This window comes from Gallus gallus, chromosome Z (genome assembly GCF_016699485.2).
Source record: "Gallus gallus isolate bGalGal1 chromosome Z, bGalGal1.mat.broiler.GRCg7b, whole genome shotgun sequence".
NCBI classification, from domain to species: Eukaryota; Metazoa; Chordata; class Aves; order Galliformes; family Phasianidae; genus Gallus; species Gallus gallus.
Genome location: NC_052572.1, coordinates 85737838 through 85755940, shown reverse-complemented (window position 1 = coordinate 85755940; position 18103 = coordinate 85737838). Strand labels below are relative to the sequence as shown.

Below are 18103 nucleotides of genomic sequence, written 5' to 3'. Positions count from 1 at the left end.
TAGTCCTGGTTTAAGGGAAATTTGTATTAGATATTGAGGGTTAGGTATTTGTGTCTTCGCGTCAGCTCTCTTCTGTGCCTGAGGATGTATTTTATAAAGGAACTTAGAAAGTACTTCCATTAGATAGAAAAGACCGTATTTCTCTTGAACTGGAGTAATTTAAATTTTTTTTTTACTCTTTTGCAGCATATAAAGCTCTAAACGACGTGGTTTGGGCACAGGTGATTTCTCATCTGCAGTTTAGACAATGTGAGAAAACTGAAAACAGGAATTGAGAAGGGCAAATGAAGGGAGGGAACACTGTAGTACAGCACACTTTTAAAGGCATATTAAAATGCTGGCCCAAGTCAAGCTAGCTTTCCTCAGCAGAAAATACCTTCGGCCATAATTTGTAGGCTTTGTCGCGTTCTTTTTCTCTTCAAAGCAGCAGACAGTACCTCAGATTCTGATGCAACCCAGCTCCCTTGATTTTGGTTGGATGCGATGCACACTCTCCTGTCTTCCAGCCCTAAGCAGCTGCTTTGAGATTGCCAACGCATCTAGATGCTGTCGCCAGCCATTCTCTGCCCTTAATAATTTTCTGCCCCACTTTGTGAGGAATTGCCCTCGCCTGTAGTCATCAAAAGGCTCTGAGAAGCTTCATTTGTGGTTGCCGTGTTGAAGTTGGTCTGTCTTGCTGGGGAACAAAAAGGAAAACCTTCTTAACGCTTCTGGTGATTGTTGTGTTCTTAGGAAATTTGCTAAGCGTGTTAGAGAGGGTGATTTTAGGAAAATACGCTGAGGTCAGCTTATTGCACTGGCTTTTGGTAGCGTGCCACTGATGGAGGATACCTGGAAGAAATCTTATTTGTGCGTGAGGTCCTTAATCTGTTAGAAATAGAGCGGTAATGTAGAAACACAACTTACCGTTCGGTCACCGCTGTGTGTTCTCACAACTAAGCAGCCACAAACCCTGAAAAGCTGTGATTTTTCACCCATCTTAAAGCAGCGCTGTTTCTTACCCTACTTAACCCTAGGTTGAAAAGCGATAATGGTCTTCTGAAATGTAGGAATCGTTCTGGGAGAAGGATCAGGGCTAGCAACGGTCCTGTGGATGACAAGGTGCATCTTCTTAGCTCTAAAACAAGGCTAATTTTAACCCTTATCTAATGAACGTTAATTCATCAGAAACTAGGTACTGCTGATCCTAATATCTCTGCCTATGGCAAGGGCGTGTCGCTGCCTTTCGTGAGAAAACAAGACTTGTTTGCTCAGCTCAGCAGGTTTTGTTATGAAGTGCTAAAAATAAATGGAAATGAATTGGTGGTAACTTCTCTTCCGTGGGAGCTAATTCATAGTTTGTGAGCCTTTACGTGTAAGTATCCATAAAGCACACCTTTCAACCATCTGGAAATATATACCTCCACCTATCGAAAGCAAAAGTCAAGAGCCTTTCTGCACAAAAGGGGCTCATATGCAGCGCTGATCCTTAAAATAGCCATAGAGGAACGTCTGCACGCCGAACCTCGCAGCATAGGTGCCTTTGCTGCTTCCCTTTCCCCTTTACAGTAGCCTTCCACTGGCTGGTTTGAAATGGAGGCCAGGCCTCACGTCTGCTTTACGTTCGCAGTGCATTTAGAAAATGACCGCCTTTCATTCCTGCAGCACAGACCATTGTCAGGAGCTTACTGGGGCAGCCGGACCCCTGGAGCTATGGAGTATGACAGCTCCCTGCTTCTATAAGAAATGCTACTTTCGCATTGATGTGCACAATAACTTTTCCTCCTCCTTCTCTGAGCTGTATGTTTCTCAAGCAGGTCTTTTCATCCTTAAGAAAGGTCAGATGGGCTGAGGATAAGCTCCCAGCGCCAGGAGAAATTTGCTGGGAGAAAGACATCCAGAAATAAAACAGGCATAGCACTGCGGCTTCAACAAAGATATCCATTTGTCAATAGGTGTCACCCCATAAACCTATCTAAAGCGCCCGTTTCTTTCTTTCATTTCTCCATATAGCTCTCCTGTATTTTTTTTTTCTCATTTAACTCCTTAGCATTTGGGTAGTTCCTCAGAATGGATCTTTTCTTTGCATAAAATAAGCTTTGGCTGTTTATTTAGATGTCCAGTGGAACTGTGTGCAGAGCGGTGATTGTGTTGTACTCGGGAATTAATCCATTTAGTCATGGGAGGCACTTCTCAGTGCCGGGTTTTTTTTTGGGGGGTGTTAACTGGCAACTTTAAGGAATTAGGGCTTAAATTTAGAAATTTGGTGTTAATAATGATACCAACGGCCTTCCTGTTCTGGGCGTGAGAAAGCAGGCTCCTTCCACACGTCCGCTCGCCTTGTTTTCTGCAGGGATGCTGCCTTCACCAAAGCCACAGAGGCTGCTAAGCCAGCTTAGGGAATGTAACGTTTAAGCATATAATTGTCTACTTACAGCCCCACGCTAGCGAAATAAAGTGCGTATATATCTGGCTGTACCTATTGTGCTTTCCTTTTCACTCACGTTAAAGCAGTCATGCTTGATTTTCTTTTTTCTCTCTCTCTCTCTTTTTTTTTTCCCATCTTCCCCTGAATATTTTCAGGATCTCACTGTATGGCGTTGCTGTCTGTGTTAGCAGCGCAGCAGGACACCATTTGTTTACTGGCTGTTAAAACAGTTTCCAGAGAAATTTCAGTGCGTCTTCATCCGCCTTCGGAGTGTCGGAGGGAGCAGCTGTGAGCGGAGCGGACGGCCGAGGGTGGGCAGGTGGGGCGGGCGGCCCGGAGCGGGGCGGCGGGGGAGGTCGGAGCGGGCGGGAAAGCGCGGCCTGCGGCTGTGTGTGAGGGGACGGCCCGCGCTCTGAAGGCGCCCCTCAGCAGCGCTTGTCGTTCTGAGAGGAGGTTCTCCTCTCTTTCGTGGCTTTGGTTACCCACCCCACCCCACCCCCAAAAAAATAAAAAAAAATCATTACGCGTCTGTTAATTGTCTGTGCCTGAAGGAACAAATATGAGGAAGCGCTTGTGGAATTTGTTCAGCACGTCGCCCACTCGGGAACTGTATGGCCGTGGCCGCAGCGCCTCAGCCCAGCCGGGAGGGCTGGTCCTGGGGCAGGGCTCTGCCCTTCGCTCGGGGAGCGGGATCCCTGGTCCTGGGCAGTCCGGCAGGAGGGGTTCCAGGGCTGTGTTACAGCGGTGGGATCTCCCCGTTCCGTACACACTGCAGCTTCCTGCTGACCTGCGGGCCACATAACCAGAGGGACTTCTAACGGCGTTATTTAGGGCAGGCCAAAAACGAAAGGAGGAAGCTGTAATTAACTGCGCTTGCTTGACGTAAAACCGGTACCCACAGTTTGCCTGCCGTAGTCGTGATCTTTCATTTCCACTTTTACACCTAACGATCTTTATAAAAGTTTTATACTGACTGGAAGTGGGTTGGACGTTGTAACACTCGGAGCGTTTGGAGCTGCTCGCATTGCAGCAGCCTCTGGGTGCTGAAAACCGATGGACGTCTTTCCCGTTCTGCCTGTTCTCCGTTCCGACTTCTCAGGCAGGGCAGAAGTGGAAGAAAATGGCTGAAAATATCCTGGTGCGTGTATTTATCAGCTGGCATAAAGCTGACGTGGTCAGCAGTTTTCCTGCAGCGTCTCAGTCCCTCAGAAGAGGAAGCTGAAGTGCTTTTAAAACGAGCTACGGCCTATAGCTTGGTGCTGTCAGAGCGGGCACTGCAGCCTGGTGTGTTGGCTGTCCTTCCCCACCAAGTGTGTTTCTCATACCAGAACCTCAGTTTTCAGTGCCTTCTTTCAAACACATCATCTTCATTGCGGCTGTGCAAAGGTAGCACGGCCTTTTTTTGCGTTGCTGGAAGGGTAGAACTCCATTAAGCTCAATGCGAGAACACCAGCTGGCAAGAGTGGGACAGGTATAAAAGATAAAACATACGGCGTGACCTTCTGTAGAAAGACAATTATTTTCATTCTATCATCATTGGAGATTATTGTACGTATTAATATTCTCGGAGACACAATCTCAATTTTAGGCATTTAAACTGTGAATGCAGTAATGCTTTTAAATGTTACCACTGTAGGAAACTGTAATTCGTGAATGCGTTCCAACCTGTATGTGATACTTTCTGGTCATCTCAAGTACTTGTAGCCACTGTGGTTAAATGAGGCCTTCGGCAGGGATAATGAGATGAAGAGCCACTCTAAAATCATGTGTATGTGGAGAAATGCTTGTTTAAAAAGGTATTCGTTGTCTGTTTGGTGCATAGGTGGCATAGAATTAAACTGGTCTTTAAAAGAAAGTGCTTCTTCAAGCTGTGTTGTTAAGCTTTGTAACTGCATGCCACAAAATGCGTTTGTGCTTACCGTTTCATGGAGCTCATAAAACAATTGGAGCAGCTCATAGGCAAAACAATAACCAATTTGAGGGCTGCTGAAAGCACCCCACTCTCAGTCAGAGGGAGCTGAGGGCAGTCAGAGCAGTCAGGAGACATTTCAGTGCCTGCTTGCCCTACCTCAGTGCTTCTGACTGCATATTAACTGTTGGCCATAGCTGGAGCTGGGAGTTGCTCAAAAGGAGTTTTTGTTCCAAGCTGTGCAGCTGTATTTGTACCTAGTAAGCAGCATGCAAGGTGGCTGGGATTGGAAGGGACCTCAGAGATCATCACAGAACCGTAGAGTGCTATGTCAAAGGAAGTGGGTAGCACCAACCCTTTGGAGGTGAAATAGAACAACCGTAAACAAGCGGTATGGTTTGCTGCTTCTTACTGTTATTCTGTGATTTGGCGCCATTGTGTTGCTAAAAGAAACGGGCTTACTTGTGAATTGGTATTTCTGAGGCCATCATCTTAATTCCAGAGGGCAGTTGGGTTCATCGTACGTTTGCAGTGTATTGGACACACACGATCAGTTAATTCCCTCCTCCTGTGTCTCAGATGCTCTTCCTGACCCCTCCCTTGCGCCAGCACAGTTGCTGTGGGATCAGGTAGTTAGCTGGGTCACCAGAGCTGATGCAGCTGAAAACTGGCCTGGCAGTGGGGGCACTGGTTCCAGTAGCACTGGTTCCAGTAGATGGTCTGCTGTAAGGTAGCTGGCGTGGTGCTGGGGCAGCTCGGTGGCAGGAGCAAGGCCAGCTGAGTTAACAGCTGTGTGATTCCAGCCCTGTGTTCCCATTCTTCCTCCTGACCAAGGCTTGTGCTATGGCTGACCCATGTTTTCAGGGGTCTGCTTGAACATGAGGTGGTATTTCTTTTAATGGGTCTTGGATTCTCCTGTACCAAATCATTTGTGTTGAGGTCTTCCAAAAATGTTTATCCTGTGAGCTTGAGCGCTGTACTTTGTCTATTTCTCTCTACTGGGATGCTTTCTGTGCGCAGTGACTATACTTAAGTCTGATGTTTGCAGGTTTTCCTGCAAGACCCCACTGCTTCTAAACCCAGAGGGCAAGAAATTTACGTCACGTCCAGAAATTTTTTTTTTTTTGAAGTTTACATCTGAGGAGGTTGAGTAAAAGGAGTCTGTGCAAGTGCCAGTGTGGTTCTCGGCTCCGGAGCTGCGTGAAGCCATGTCCCAGTGAATGCAAAGACTTTTTCAAGCAAAAGCTGTGAACTGAGGAGTGGCGTTTGGTCGCCCTATTGAGACCATTGTTGCCTACTGGCTACATCAGATCTTTTCTGTTTGTCTTTCATAAGAAATTTGTTAATGTTTCTTTTGCACGCTTCTCCATGAATTGATTTAAATGGGATTTGCACAGCAGTAACTGTAAGGCCTGCCAGTTAGTCTCAGCGATCTAATGAATCCTGGTCTCAGTAACAAAGCAGCAGTGGTGACTCACGGTGAAAATACAAGCTTGTATTTTCAGGACAACTAGTGGAACTCGTGCTGTGGGTGGGAAAAGGGCAGACCTGGCACTCCTGGTGTATATCTGTAGCGTCTATATTTTGGAGCTTGTTTTAAGAGAGAAATGTTTGAAATCAGGCTTCTAATTATTTGGGCTGGTTTAAAGGTTTGGCATGGATTTAGAAATCTTGTTTCCAGCTCCTGTTTTTTACATAGCTAACCGTCAGGTCTGGGTGGACAGTGCTGAGTATCTAGCACTAGAGCAGCAGCTCTTCTTCAGGAAAGGCCTGCTGACTGTTTAGCGCCATCCCATAGAACGTCTTATTTGGAAATGCCTGCTATTTACTTGAGAAACACTTAGGTGCTTGTAGGCTTTATTGCAAATGCTGGACTGTGCATTTAATTCTTTTTCACCGTTTCGGCACGTCCTGTTCTTTAGCTGATTTCTTTTGGTGACTTCACCCTTCTGCTTCCTTGTACTCAATACAAAAACCTGTAGACCATTTTAGTGGGCGTCAGGAAAACGGCTTCAGGTTCAATGAGAGGAACTTCTGACCCTAATTTGAAGTCGTTTGAGGATAACAAAAGCTTGAGGTTTTCTCCAGCTGGGATTTGCTCTGTACTCATAGGTTAGATTAGCCGCAGAGCTCCAATGACTGTAACACCTAGGCTAAGTGCTGTTCACCTGCTGTGAAAAATAGATCTGAGGAGGTTCTTTGCATTCTCCGACTGCCCCCACAAATGTCTTCGGCCTACATCTTGTTTTAAGTGATGGTGCTGGAAAGCAATCTTTGTACTTCTGCATAAAAGCAGAGTGAACTCGAGAGAGAGGGGCACCAAATAAGGTAATACATTCTGTAGCAGCCACATTTTCAGTGCAGTGAGGAGCACCTTGTCACAAAACCAAAGAAGAGTAGTTTTTTGAAAGCCCGCTTTGAAAGTCTAAGGAATCACTGAGACTTCTGCATTCTGAAGCATCTGGTTGGTAAGACATGCCAAGAAATCACACTGTTTTTTTTTTTTTTTCCCCTTTTTTCCTGCTGTTTTTTTTTTTTTTTTGACATCATTAATATTTCCTTGTAAAAATAATTCAGTAATTTCAAGAACCTTTATTGATTGCTTTTAGGTAGTTCCCTGTTGTTTGTCTTAGGAGAATCACCCCCCCCCCCCCCAAAAAAAAAAATGATGCAGCTGCAGCAGGAAATAAGCAAAGTTGAGGAGGAAAAAAGTGTCTGGAGAAGAAATTGCCAAAAATCTCTGGGCAAGGATTGTTTCTGCTGCTAGGCCAACACAGCAGAGGGCATTCTGTGTTTGTTTCATTTATTTGTCTGCAGGCTTGAATTTGGAACAAGTGCAAGTGATTTAGCAATTCCCTCATTTCCTCATAATGCCTGGAAAAAAAATTCATGATGGGATTCTAATGTGTTTGAAGTTAAATGCCTCCGACAAATGCTTTTGATCCTTCACCTGCAGGGAAAACCGTAGATGATCAGACTACCTGACCCTACAGCTCCTCGCACAGGTCGTTTTACTCACTGTAGATATTTGGAAGTTTTGCTTCTTAGCCGTGCCAGTAGGACAGCGTGTCAAAAACTTTGATCCTTTCTACCATGCCCTGTTTTTCTATTAAGGCTTTATGCCAAGCCCGTTCACCATAACTCCATGGGACTTGGGGGGGGTTCCTCTTAGCCAGAGAGCTGCCGTCAACATTCACCGACATTTTGCTTTTGAGAAGGGAGGTCATGCTGTTATTTATTCTTCCATTTTTATTTTATTTTATTTTTTTTTTCAGAAGGCAGCAAATTGTAATTGAAACCAAGTTGCAGCGACTTGTTAAGCACTTCAGGACCAGCACTCGTTTTTATCCAACACCGATATTTAGAATGCAGCTGCAGCAGATAAACGGAAGGCCCCAGATGGTGGCTGTCTAATCCTCATGAGAATTCATGTCCTAGAGGCAGCTCTTATCTCTCCAGACCTGACATTGTCTGCAAGTCTACTATAACGGGGAATAATATAAACATGCTATGCATGAGTTTCACTTCCTTGAATAACACAAAGACACAGGAAGTTAAGCTAAATGTTACAAGAATAGAGTTCACGTTACCAAAAGTCTCGTTATTTATGTTACACTAATGGGTAGCCAGCAGTTTGGGGGATACAGTGCATACTCCAAACACCACAAAGCTGAGTGTGTTGCTCAGAACTGTGGTATACAGATCTGTTTGAAGAACATATTCGCATTTGTTTTCTATCTGCTGGTAGTGGCAGTCAGGACATCGCTGTAACTTTTCACTTTCTTTGCTGATACACCGAAGGTCGTGGTAAAAATGTTCCAATTCTTCAGTTTTCCTAGTAAAAATATATCATGGGTTTCATCGTGAAAAATACCAGAGGTAGACAGGTTTCTAATGTTTCTTTCTGGTGCTGTGTGAGAGTCTTTCCTTGCCTGATATAATGACTTCTGTCCAGTGCTCCAGGCAAAAAAGTGAACATCTCAGATGTTCACTCAGGTGAAAAGTAGAACATCTCAGGTGGTTCTGCCAAAACACACAGCTAAGTCTCTATAACATTGCAAATGAAATGCTAAGTTTGAAGTTGTCTGCTTTTTCAAAAAAAAAGAGTGAGCACAAATCGCCAGACTTTTCATTCACAAAAGAAGCTGAAACCTCAACTCTCTTTACCATTGGGAACGAGGGCAGAAATTATTAACCAAACTATTATTGACGGGTTTGGTGTAGCTTAGGTCCAGCTGCACCCAGAACAGAGAAGGCGTGTTTTTTTTATATTTTAACCAGCTGTGTCACAGGCAGTAGGGTGATGGCGAGCAAGTATGTGTGCTGAAAATTGCATTACTCCGACTTACTTCGTTTGAAACTGTTTAATGAGGAGCTATTTATCCCACCCCTCTAGTTTAACTATGGCAAAAATAGACAGTACGCCCTTACAGAGCCTTACAGAACGGCACTGTTACTGCTCCTACCGAGCCATACTGGTAAGCTCTTACAGATTGGTTTTACTGCCATGTAAGTTGTAATTAAACATGATCAAGCCACAATTAGCAAATTTAAAGCCGTGTCCTGAAACTGACATTAACCTGTGTTTCGACTCTTTATAAGCAGTATTGCTGGCCTTTCTATCCGAGCCGTCATCTTCCTGCTGAGCGACGTAGTGCTGAAGTTGGCATGTCCAGATGTGCTGACTCAACCCTGTAGTGCAAGATGAGATATTCCTGTGAGCCGCTCCGGGTTGAGCAGGAATGCTGCCAGGCTTCCGTAGTACTTCCCATAATATTTTTTCCGGTACAGCTGAAAAATTGTCCTGAAGTCGATTACAGTCGTTGCAGTTTGTTTGTCAGTGATCCGAGTTCGGAAATAATGGCTGTTAGCATTGTTCATAATGCCTGCTGGTTTCCTGGATGCACGTTGGTGCGCTGCAATGGCCAGTAAGAGCAGAATGGAAGGGTGACATCTCAAGAGGTGAGCGTACAAGGTAAAAGATGTTTGAGATGAACGTACAAGCAGCTGAAAAGTGGTGGAATCGGCAGGCATGCTGTATGCTTCCTGAAGGTGGCATTTTTGTGTAACGAGACATTCAAAACTGAGAAAGGTAAATGAAGTTAGTTTTAACTACTGGAAGCACAGACATAAGAGAAATTATACAATTTTGTTATGGAAAGCGAGCCAGGTGTAGCAAGGGTTTATTCCCTGTGTAACCTTAGAAAATAGTTCGCAGTAGGAGTGAACTTCCCTGTTTACACTTGATAGGTTTCTCTGTGTTCTCTTTAATTTTAACAGCATTGATATTCCGTTTGCTTTATGAAACCCTTTATTACAAACAGTTATGAATATGAACATCTCATTTGACTGCTGATGAACAGAGGGGAAAATCTAAATTAAAACTTTAAATACCACTATTTAATTACCCAAATGGCTTTGACTGTGTTAAAGAGTGCCTGGGATTATTCTGTTTTTCAATTTGTTTTAATGCTTCCTTGGTAAAAGCTGATGGATTCCCAGGCCCATTGCTGTCACTGATGAACTATATAAAGATAAATGACATTATGGTAAATTCCACTTAATGACACATTTTTAATTTTCAGAACACAGACATTTTCTGGCTAGTGAATGAAGGCTAATTACCTCAAGATCAGAACGAAATAACTCCTCATTTTGAAAGATAATAGAAAAGAAATGTTGCAGATTAATGATGCTATTTATCTTTAAAAGAAAAAAATATCTATCTTTATCCTGATAGTGCTGTTCCCTGAGGTACACGGTTATAAAATGAATCTGAAGTCGCAACTTAATAGGTTATTAAAATTATTTGAGTGCGGGCTCCTCTGGTTCAGCCTTTCCATAAATTTAAATTGAAGGTCTGCTGTATTTCTAAAGAAAGCAGCTTGTTTACGAGACCATGGGGAGAAGATAGGTTACTGACAAAAGATGCACTTAACCTCATTCTGTATCTCCTTTTCTTTCTTAAACCTGAATGGAATAGATATGTTTCAGAAATTGTTGAGATAGAAGTTTCAAATGTCTGAATTATCTTACGCTTCTGTCTTCTCCTCGCAGCATATGTCGCTGTTCGAAGAGTAAATAGGAATAAACAACATGGAGGTAAATTTGCCTTGGGGACGTGGCAGTAAACAGCACCAACTATTTCCTGGAATCGGCTCTTCTGGCTGATACTCTATTACTACTTGCTGGGGGGGTCCTGGCAGTACTGTTTCATGTTCAGAAAGTGTAGGCAGAGGAACATGAGGAGTACTGCTATGAGTACTCTTTGTGCACATGCCTGTTTGGGCCATCCTGCTCCGTTTGTTGTTACTCACAGCTAGGGCGCTGGTTGCATTTTTTTCTGTTGCAGCCAAGTTTCAAGTGTGCAGTGAAGACAAATTCCTGCCAGGCACTGCTCTTCTGCAAATAACTCAATTTTTGAAGTGCGAAAATGCAATTAAAAAAAAAAAAAGAAAGAAAAGAAAAATCCATGAAAATACCTTTCACGTAAAGTTGTCACCTAATCCTGAGAATCTGGGCTCTTGCTCGTGTACTGATAACCACATGACCCGAAAGTGCTGCGTTCCAAGCAGCATTCCTTCTTACGCCATCCCTGCACAGTTTCCAGGTTGCCACTGCTGTTCTGTCAGATCGGCTTTGCTGCTGACTAGGGAGGTTTCTATTGAGTAGGAAGGTGACGTGGGTGTCCTCAGGTGAGGGGTTCCCCGGACTTCTCACAGCGTTTGGAGCCAGGGGTAAAGGGAGACCCTGTTCGCTATGCTGAAATATTGTAAGCTGTCAAAACTTTGTTTCTAACTACAGTTTCCATTCCAGCAGGAGGATTTGTTGTTTTCCTCCCTGCTGAGCTGGTGAGTTTTTGCTTGCAGTGCTCTGCAGTCTGGGTGCTGCTGGCACTGCCCCATGGGCTGCTGAGGGCAATGGGGCTGAATGTTTCCCTCCGATGTTTGCCCTCCTTGGCTGCAGCCCAAAGTGACCCGAATCTGTAGTGCTTTCCTCGTGTCCCCTCCTTGTACATCCTCTGCCGTCTTTGGGCAGGCAAAACAGTTGTGTGCTTTAAGTGCATTTTGCATTTCGGTGAGTCCTTTCTTTTTCTCCAGTGCCTCCCATCCCTCCCAGCACACCGTCTGGCTCAGTCCTGTGATCCATGCTCTGCACTACCAGGGCCCTGAGGTGGACTCCACCGCACACCCCAGGCCTACGTTTGCCCCCGGTGTAATCTTGGCTCCCTCCACGGGTGAGCTGTGTCTGGGCTGCCCTTTCTGCTGGCCTTGAGTCTGGCATCTTTTAGTTGAGTTTCACTTCATCTCTCTGTCAGCTGTTCAGACAAAAGCTGTGCTGATTTCTGCACCGTTGGTGCTGGGCTTGCTTGCAGCCCAGCCGCAGTGCCCACCAGCCTCAGCCGTTGCAGTCCCCAGGGCTCACGTCCTCGGCAGAGGCAGGCCCAGCAGGCCTGTAACGCCGGCACCCGGTGCTCCCCGCCTCCTCCCTGCCCTTAACACCTTCTTCTTCCTTCCTCTTTCCAAACCTGTCCCCTTAGGACTGACAGATGTGTTTCTGCGTGCTGCCTCTCTCTTGGCCCAGTAATACAAGTTACTGCGTGGTGAAATTAAGAAAAAATTATCTTGGTGGCAGCTGATAAACGTTTGTGGTGCTTAGTCCGGTTCTGGCATTTGGTATGACGGAACAAAGTAGTTTGCATTTGGGTTTAAGCACAGAACGTTAACAGTGTAAGCCTCAGTTAGGTCACTTGCTCATAAAATCCATTTCTGAGGGGGGAAGGTGACAGTAAGAGAAAGCAATTCTAACTCCTCTGTGTTTTGCACTACTTCCCGTAGTTCTGAACAGTTATTTCTGGTCAACTTTGCTCCCTGCCTGTAGCTTTCCTTCTTTTGAGTTGTCCACCTGCATTGCAGGTGCTTGGGCGCTCTCGTTACTAGCCAAAAAAACCCTGCTTTGTTATCAGCAAGAAAGACAAAACCATGAGGAGAGATTATCATACGCAAGTAATATGTCTTGCCAGAGCGAAGAGGCAAACTCCAACCCGTCTTATCTGAACTGAGCTTTTTAAAAAGCTGTCTCTAAAGATGCCTTTGTTAAGAGATGTCTTGGTTAAGCCAAGTTGGGTGCTTTTAGCTTAGAATCTGCTGTGGATATCTGTTACCGTGGATAAATCAGCAGTTTGTGTAACGTTATTTTCTGAACACGACGGATCTGTTCCAAAAGGTGTGAAGTGAGCACATTTTCTTTCCTGAGGGATTGATTCCTTTTGGTGTTTGCTTACGCCAGGGCGCTGTGGCCAAACCGCGCCGTCTGTAAGTCAGCCAGGCCTCAGTGCTTCCAACTGATGGCGGACCTCACGCCGGTTCTTCTACAGGGCCTTCCGAGGAGACAGCATTGTGAGGGCAGGCCGTGCTCCCTGCCCTGTGCCCAGGGTGCTCTGCTGGGGAAGTCATTGGGATGTAAGCACTGCCGGAGGTAGCAGCGCGCATAGCACCGGGCGCAGGCTGCAGAGCAGCGTTCTGCTTCCTCACTGCAAAACAGACGTTCTCACAAAAACAGGGTGCATCAACTCGGAGTTTTCAGGTGTGCTTCAGGTGGTAGCTTCACTTCTACTGCCATGTTTCTTTCAGGAGTTCAGAGATATGTGAGGAGTGGTCACTGGGGAAAGCAGTTGCTGTAAGAAGAGCTTTGGCTTTCAAAACGTTAGGGCCTTAGGGCTCAGGTGCCTCATTTTTCTGAAGTATTTTGGGCACACCCTACGTACAGAGCCTGGTTTGTCGTGGGGAATTATCCACGTTCACGTTGCTTTATCGTTGTAGTATGTAGAGAACTGTGGCTTCTTCTGCTGCCCTCAGTTTCCTATTTTCACTGAAATAAATGTTCTGCTTGCGCCGTGTGGAGAAGCAACCGTGATGTTGTGCTGCTATGGGCGAGAATGCGCCGTGTTTCTTCCCTGAGATTTGTGAGGAGGATTCTGCACGTAACAGATAAGGCAAAGCGGACTGGTCCTGAACAGGACCAGGGTTTGCTCTTACTCTCTGGTACTTACTTGTTCTCGCTTTCTTCAATTTCAGGTTTCTGGTGTTTGGAGTTAGGAGGGTGGTCTAGAGAAGGAACTTCTTGTAGACAGGCGGTAATATCAAAACGACTTGTATTTAATTACCTAATTGTGACGTTGCTTATATGAAAGGTGAACGATCTATATGACTCGTTTTCATAAATAGTGCCATGTTTTTTTTGTTGTTTTTTTTTTTTTTTTATGAAGCTGTTAGAGTTCTTCCTGATTTTACTGCAGCAGTGCACAGAATAACAGATGCGTGCGCCTGCATTTCGCCCACAGTTCCGTGTGCCATACAGCTCCACAAGCTACCATTTGTATTTTTAGGCTGCGTGGCGCTGAGATTGTACTGGACGGCTGCTAATGCAGCCAAGGAGATCTTATAAATAAATAAGTAAGCAAGGCCATTTACGTGATGTTATCCATAGGCACGGGTCTTAAAAATAGCTGACTTCCGTGGCCGCCGAGGCTCATGTCTGGCATTAATGTATAAATTCTTCCAATTGTACTAATGGAATTCTAGCCCCAGCCAGCCGCGCTTTACAGCCCTGTAGCAAAAAGCAATGTCTGAAACTAGTAATGTCTCTAAGAAGTTCTTTCACGTCCAAGCAAAAATGTGCTCAGCAAAAAGAAATGTAAATTTACGGAAAATCTCCAATTTCCTATTCTATGCAAAGCTTTGATTTTTTGCTGACTCAGGCAGTAGGGTTGACATTGGAGCTTCTCATTTCGTCTGAAATAATCACTTTTTTACTTTGGAACAGTCTTTCATTTTTTGCAGCACTATCTTCTGAAACAGTCCACTTTGTATGTATGAATCTGTTTTTCTCCAGATAACACAGAAAGTAAAACTATTAGAAACAGGTTCCCATCTATTACTTTCTTGAGTGCATAGAGAAATACTGATTTTCAGTGGTGCCCACTTGGGGACTTTACTGATGGTTTTTTTTAACCTTTCAAAAAAGACAAAAAGAGGAAGAAGGAAATGTATCTGTAGTCTAAATTGACTGTGCCAAATAAAACATTAAATTTCAAAAGAAAATTTAAAAGGAATGTGGTTAATGTTAATAAAGCTGTCACTGAAAACCCAATTTCTGCAGAAACTCTGACTGAGCTCTTGCTACAGCCCTGAGAAAAACACTGGATGAAGTGGTGTGTGGAAACAGTCCCTGGAGTGGTAAACTTTGCCTACTGGTTAACAGCGCAGTTATTTCTTCCTTTGCACCTCACCTAGTTAAGATTTAAGGCATGGCAGCTGTACTTTGCGTTGCGCTGTGTAACTCAGGGCTCAAAATTTGGTACAGGACAACTTATTGTTGGTGTTTCCAGGTGCCTGTTTTGGAGTCCAAGAAGTTTTACTGGGGAGCGTTGCAGGGCTGATCCCGCCGGTGTGCGGTGATGGTTGGTGAAATCCTGGCCCCGCCGCACGGATTACTAACTGGTTTATTTAAAAGGGAGATGGCTGTATTACAGTAGTACAGTCAGCATATTCCGAATGAATCATTTTCGCTTTCTGCCTACAAGTCTTACAGACAGCGTGCTTTGTTCTGTCATCTCGTGCCAGCTCCACGCTGCAGCAGAGCTTTCTGTAGCAATGCTTTGAGAGGGACTGCGTGGAAAACTCCACGCTGTCGTTCAGCTCAGCTCTGCTTGCCACCCATGTGTGACTGTGGTGGAAACGCACCATTTTTGACTGTTGATTTCGGCAGCTGTTACGGCTGATGTGACACCACTTCTACCGTTACCACCCCAGGAGGAGTGAGGTGATGTAAATTCTTTGCTGCGCAGCTTCTTCCCGGTGTGATTTCAGTTGCAGTAAGCTTGAATGCTGATCTTTGCCAGAGCTGGAAGAAGCCTCCTTTGGTGGCGGCCACATTGTTCTGTGTGCCTGGACCAGCCCAACCTGCAAGTCTCTCTCTCTCTCTGTAATTCTGTCTTTTGCTTTACAGGTAGCACGTGCACCAAAATGTGAGACAGGTAGACTGTGTTAAAGACACAGCGTAAGGATGTTTTGGGCACATGCAACCTGGAGAATAGTCACTTGTTAAATAAGGTATGGCAGTAGTGCTGGAACTGGGAGAAACAGATGACGTGAGAAGGGTCAGACAGAGCCAGCAGTGCTGATGCCTGCGCAGAGCAAACTTCAGTAAGAACGTTTAGAGCACTTGAGATGGGGAAGCTGAATTTCTCAGTAGTTCATGTTGATGAAAAGAGCAAATACGACTTTCTTGATGGCTGGGAAGTGAACGCAGCTTTGATGGTCTGTCCAAATTCTTCTTTTTTTTTTTTTTGTCCCTGGCAAGATTTTCTCTTTGTAATGACTTGTCCCACCAAGGGAACTGAGAAGAACAGGGCTTCCACCACGATGCTTCGTACAAACACTGCTGGGTTATGCATCTCTGATGCGCTACGAAGGAAGTTGTTGTTGGTGTTGTTGTTGTTGTTTTTCTCTCTTGTAATCACGGCTACTTTCTCAGTATTGGTCTACGTGGAAATAAAATCTGCAACCATCCCTGATGCGGCTTCACTCTACGGAAGTCCCTTCTGATTGTCTTTGGGCTCTTCAGCGCTGGTACCTTATGTTCTGAATGGTTTTCTTTCAGGAGAATCAGGTGATAATCACTGCCAGGCAGCTTGGGTAACCGTTCTTGACGGTGGCTTGGAGGACACCCAGGTGCTGACAAAAGGAGCTGTGCTTAGAGTCCACGTTTCTTTAGGATACCCTCTCGCTATTGCAAGTCTTTTTGAGCCAAGAGTTCGGCAAGGCATCCGGTCACAACTGTCTGTTCTTTTTCACTAAGATGCGATACGCATTCGAAAGGCAGGTAGCTTTTTACTCTATCTGTGCAAACAGTCACCTCTTCCGTGGTAAGCAATTAAGGTTTCCTCTAGCAAACATCGTTTTTGACATTTGTAGTTCAGTGCTTTGCAGCCCTTAAAGTTAGCTCCAACGACTGAAGTAAAGATGCCTTATGAAACCCCCCTGTAGAAAGCAGTCTTTCTTTAAAAAACGTGTTAAGTATTATTATTGTGCACCCCCCCTCCCCCCTTCCCCGTCCACAAAATTCAGTTCAGTAAACCTTAAGGAGCAAATGATATATCTACCATTCTTGTCAATGTCACGGCCTTGTGTCACGATGCCGAAAGGTATCTCCTCAAATTATTGTTCCTCAGTGGTTGTTTCTTTCAGAGCAGGCCTGTTGTATAGCTATTTGTTGAACTGTGTACCTACTGAATTAGTCAAAGACCTGGCTAAAACTATTTTTTTTCTTTTCCACTTTACCCCTCCCCCAGACTTGCTTTTGTTATGTATTGGCTTGCTAATCCTTGTGTTGAGCAGTATCAGACATCACCTTTCTTGGGGGCACTTAGTCCACTCTTCCGCTTTCTTTGTCGAAGGGCTCCCTTAATAGGAGAAGTCAACAGGGAGGACAAAAGGGATTGAAAGTTGTATTTAATCGGGGTCAGAGAGGTGGTGTTCAGAGTGACGGGCCCACAGGCAGGCTGGCCTTTTATGCTTTCCGACGCAGATGGTCCCAAAGCATTCAGCTAAGTGAAGAGAAAGCTGCCCAGTGAAAGCTATTGTAGGGCAGCATCGTTACAGTTGAGAAGGGTTGCCAAGGGTAACTGGAGAGTATCACCAGCATCCTGTGATCACTAGTCTGTGCCATTGAAAACCTTAGACTGAGGATTGCTTTGGGTTCCTTAGCATCCCGACGCTCGTGCGTAAGCGGTAATATCTTCTGCTTCCATTTAAAAAATTAATATCATTATTTTTGACTTTGAGGCACACGAACTGCAGAATCATTTGCATTTCTTAATTTCAGAATAGCCACCTGCAAGACGTACAGCTACTTGATTTAGAACATATTGCTTTTCTTCCCCTAGGGAACGGTCTAATAATATTTGAACTTATTAAGATAACACTGTGTTTACAGAAACTTAATTTTTTAAAATTTGTCTGAGTGCAAGAATAACCAAATTCAAGAAGAGGAGGGGGGAAAAAAAAGGAGGTTCCATTATTTGACACGGGTAAAGCCTGTGGCCATGTGCAAAAGCTTTGGAAACTGTGCCCAAAGTAACCCGGGGGATTACTTTAGTACCTCCTTTGGTCAAAACAAGCAGTGCACTGCAGCAGGTAAAACGTGCTCCTGACAAAATAGCTGAGTGCTTTTTTTTTTGTTGTTAAACTGGAACCCTGCTGGCTTTTTTTGTTGAAGCCGTAGACGTTCAAAACGGTAACTGTGCCATAAGTCGTGCGTGAAACCCCAAATGAAAGTGCAAGTACGTGTGTAAGCCTCCAGCGAAGGCGCGTGGTGCCCTGCGAGGAGGCCGGCGCACGGGGTGAAGTGAGAGCCACGGATCCGGACACACGTGCCAGAGGGACAGCTATGGCTGCACAAGTAAGGTCCTGGAATGCCCGAATCTCAGGTTTCAGGCCCAGTCCTCAGCTTGGTGCATCTGGAAGGTCGAAGGCCGTCCCAGGCCATGTCTGCCCCCTAGGTCATCCAAAGGCCCACCGGGACCCAGCTGATCTCCTGGCCGTGCAGGTGCAGGACACGGTGCCCTGCAAAGGGCTTTGGCTGGGAGGCAGCTGGGCCACCCACCAGTGCCTTCCCATCCAGGGGATCTTCAGCCTGGTGGTGAGCCGGCCCTGTGGCTTATTTGTTCTGCCCGAGAAATGAAAGGGGCGGAAGTGGGAGATCACAGCCCTGCCTTTGTTTTA

At 45.2% G+C, this 18103-nt stretch overlaps 1 protein-coding gene across 10 annotated transcripts in view; it reads left to right on the top strand.

Moving 5' to 3' along the window:
• ZCCHC7 (zinc finger CCHC-type containing 7) overlaps positions 1-18103 on the top strand; it is a 104273-nt gene that overhangs the window by 36325 nt on the left and 49845 nt on the right. The window contains exon 1 of one of the 10 annotated variants that reach the window (XM_046905560.1): positions 16028-17780. The exons of the other annotated variants lie outside the window; for them this stretch is intronic. The gene's annotated coding sequence lies outside the window, so the exon portion shown is untranslated. Of the gene's footprint in view, positions 1-16027; positions 17781-18103 lie in introns of those variants that run through there. 10 annotated transcript variants of the gene reach the window in all.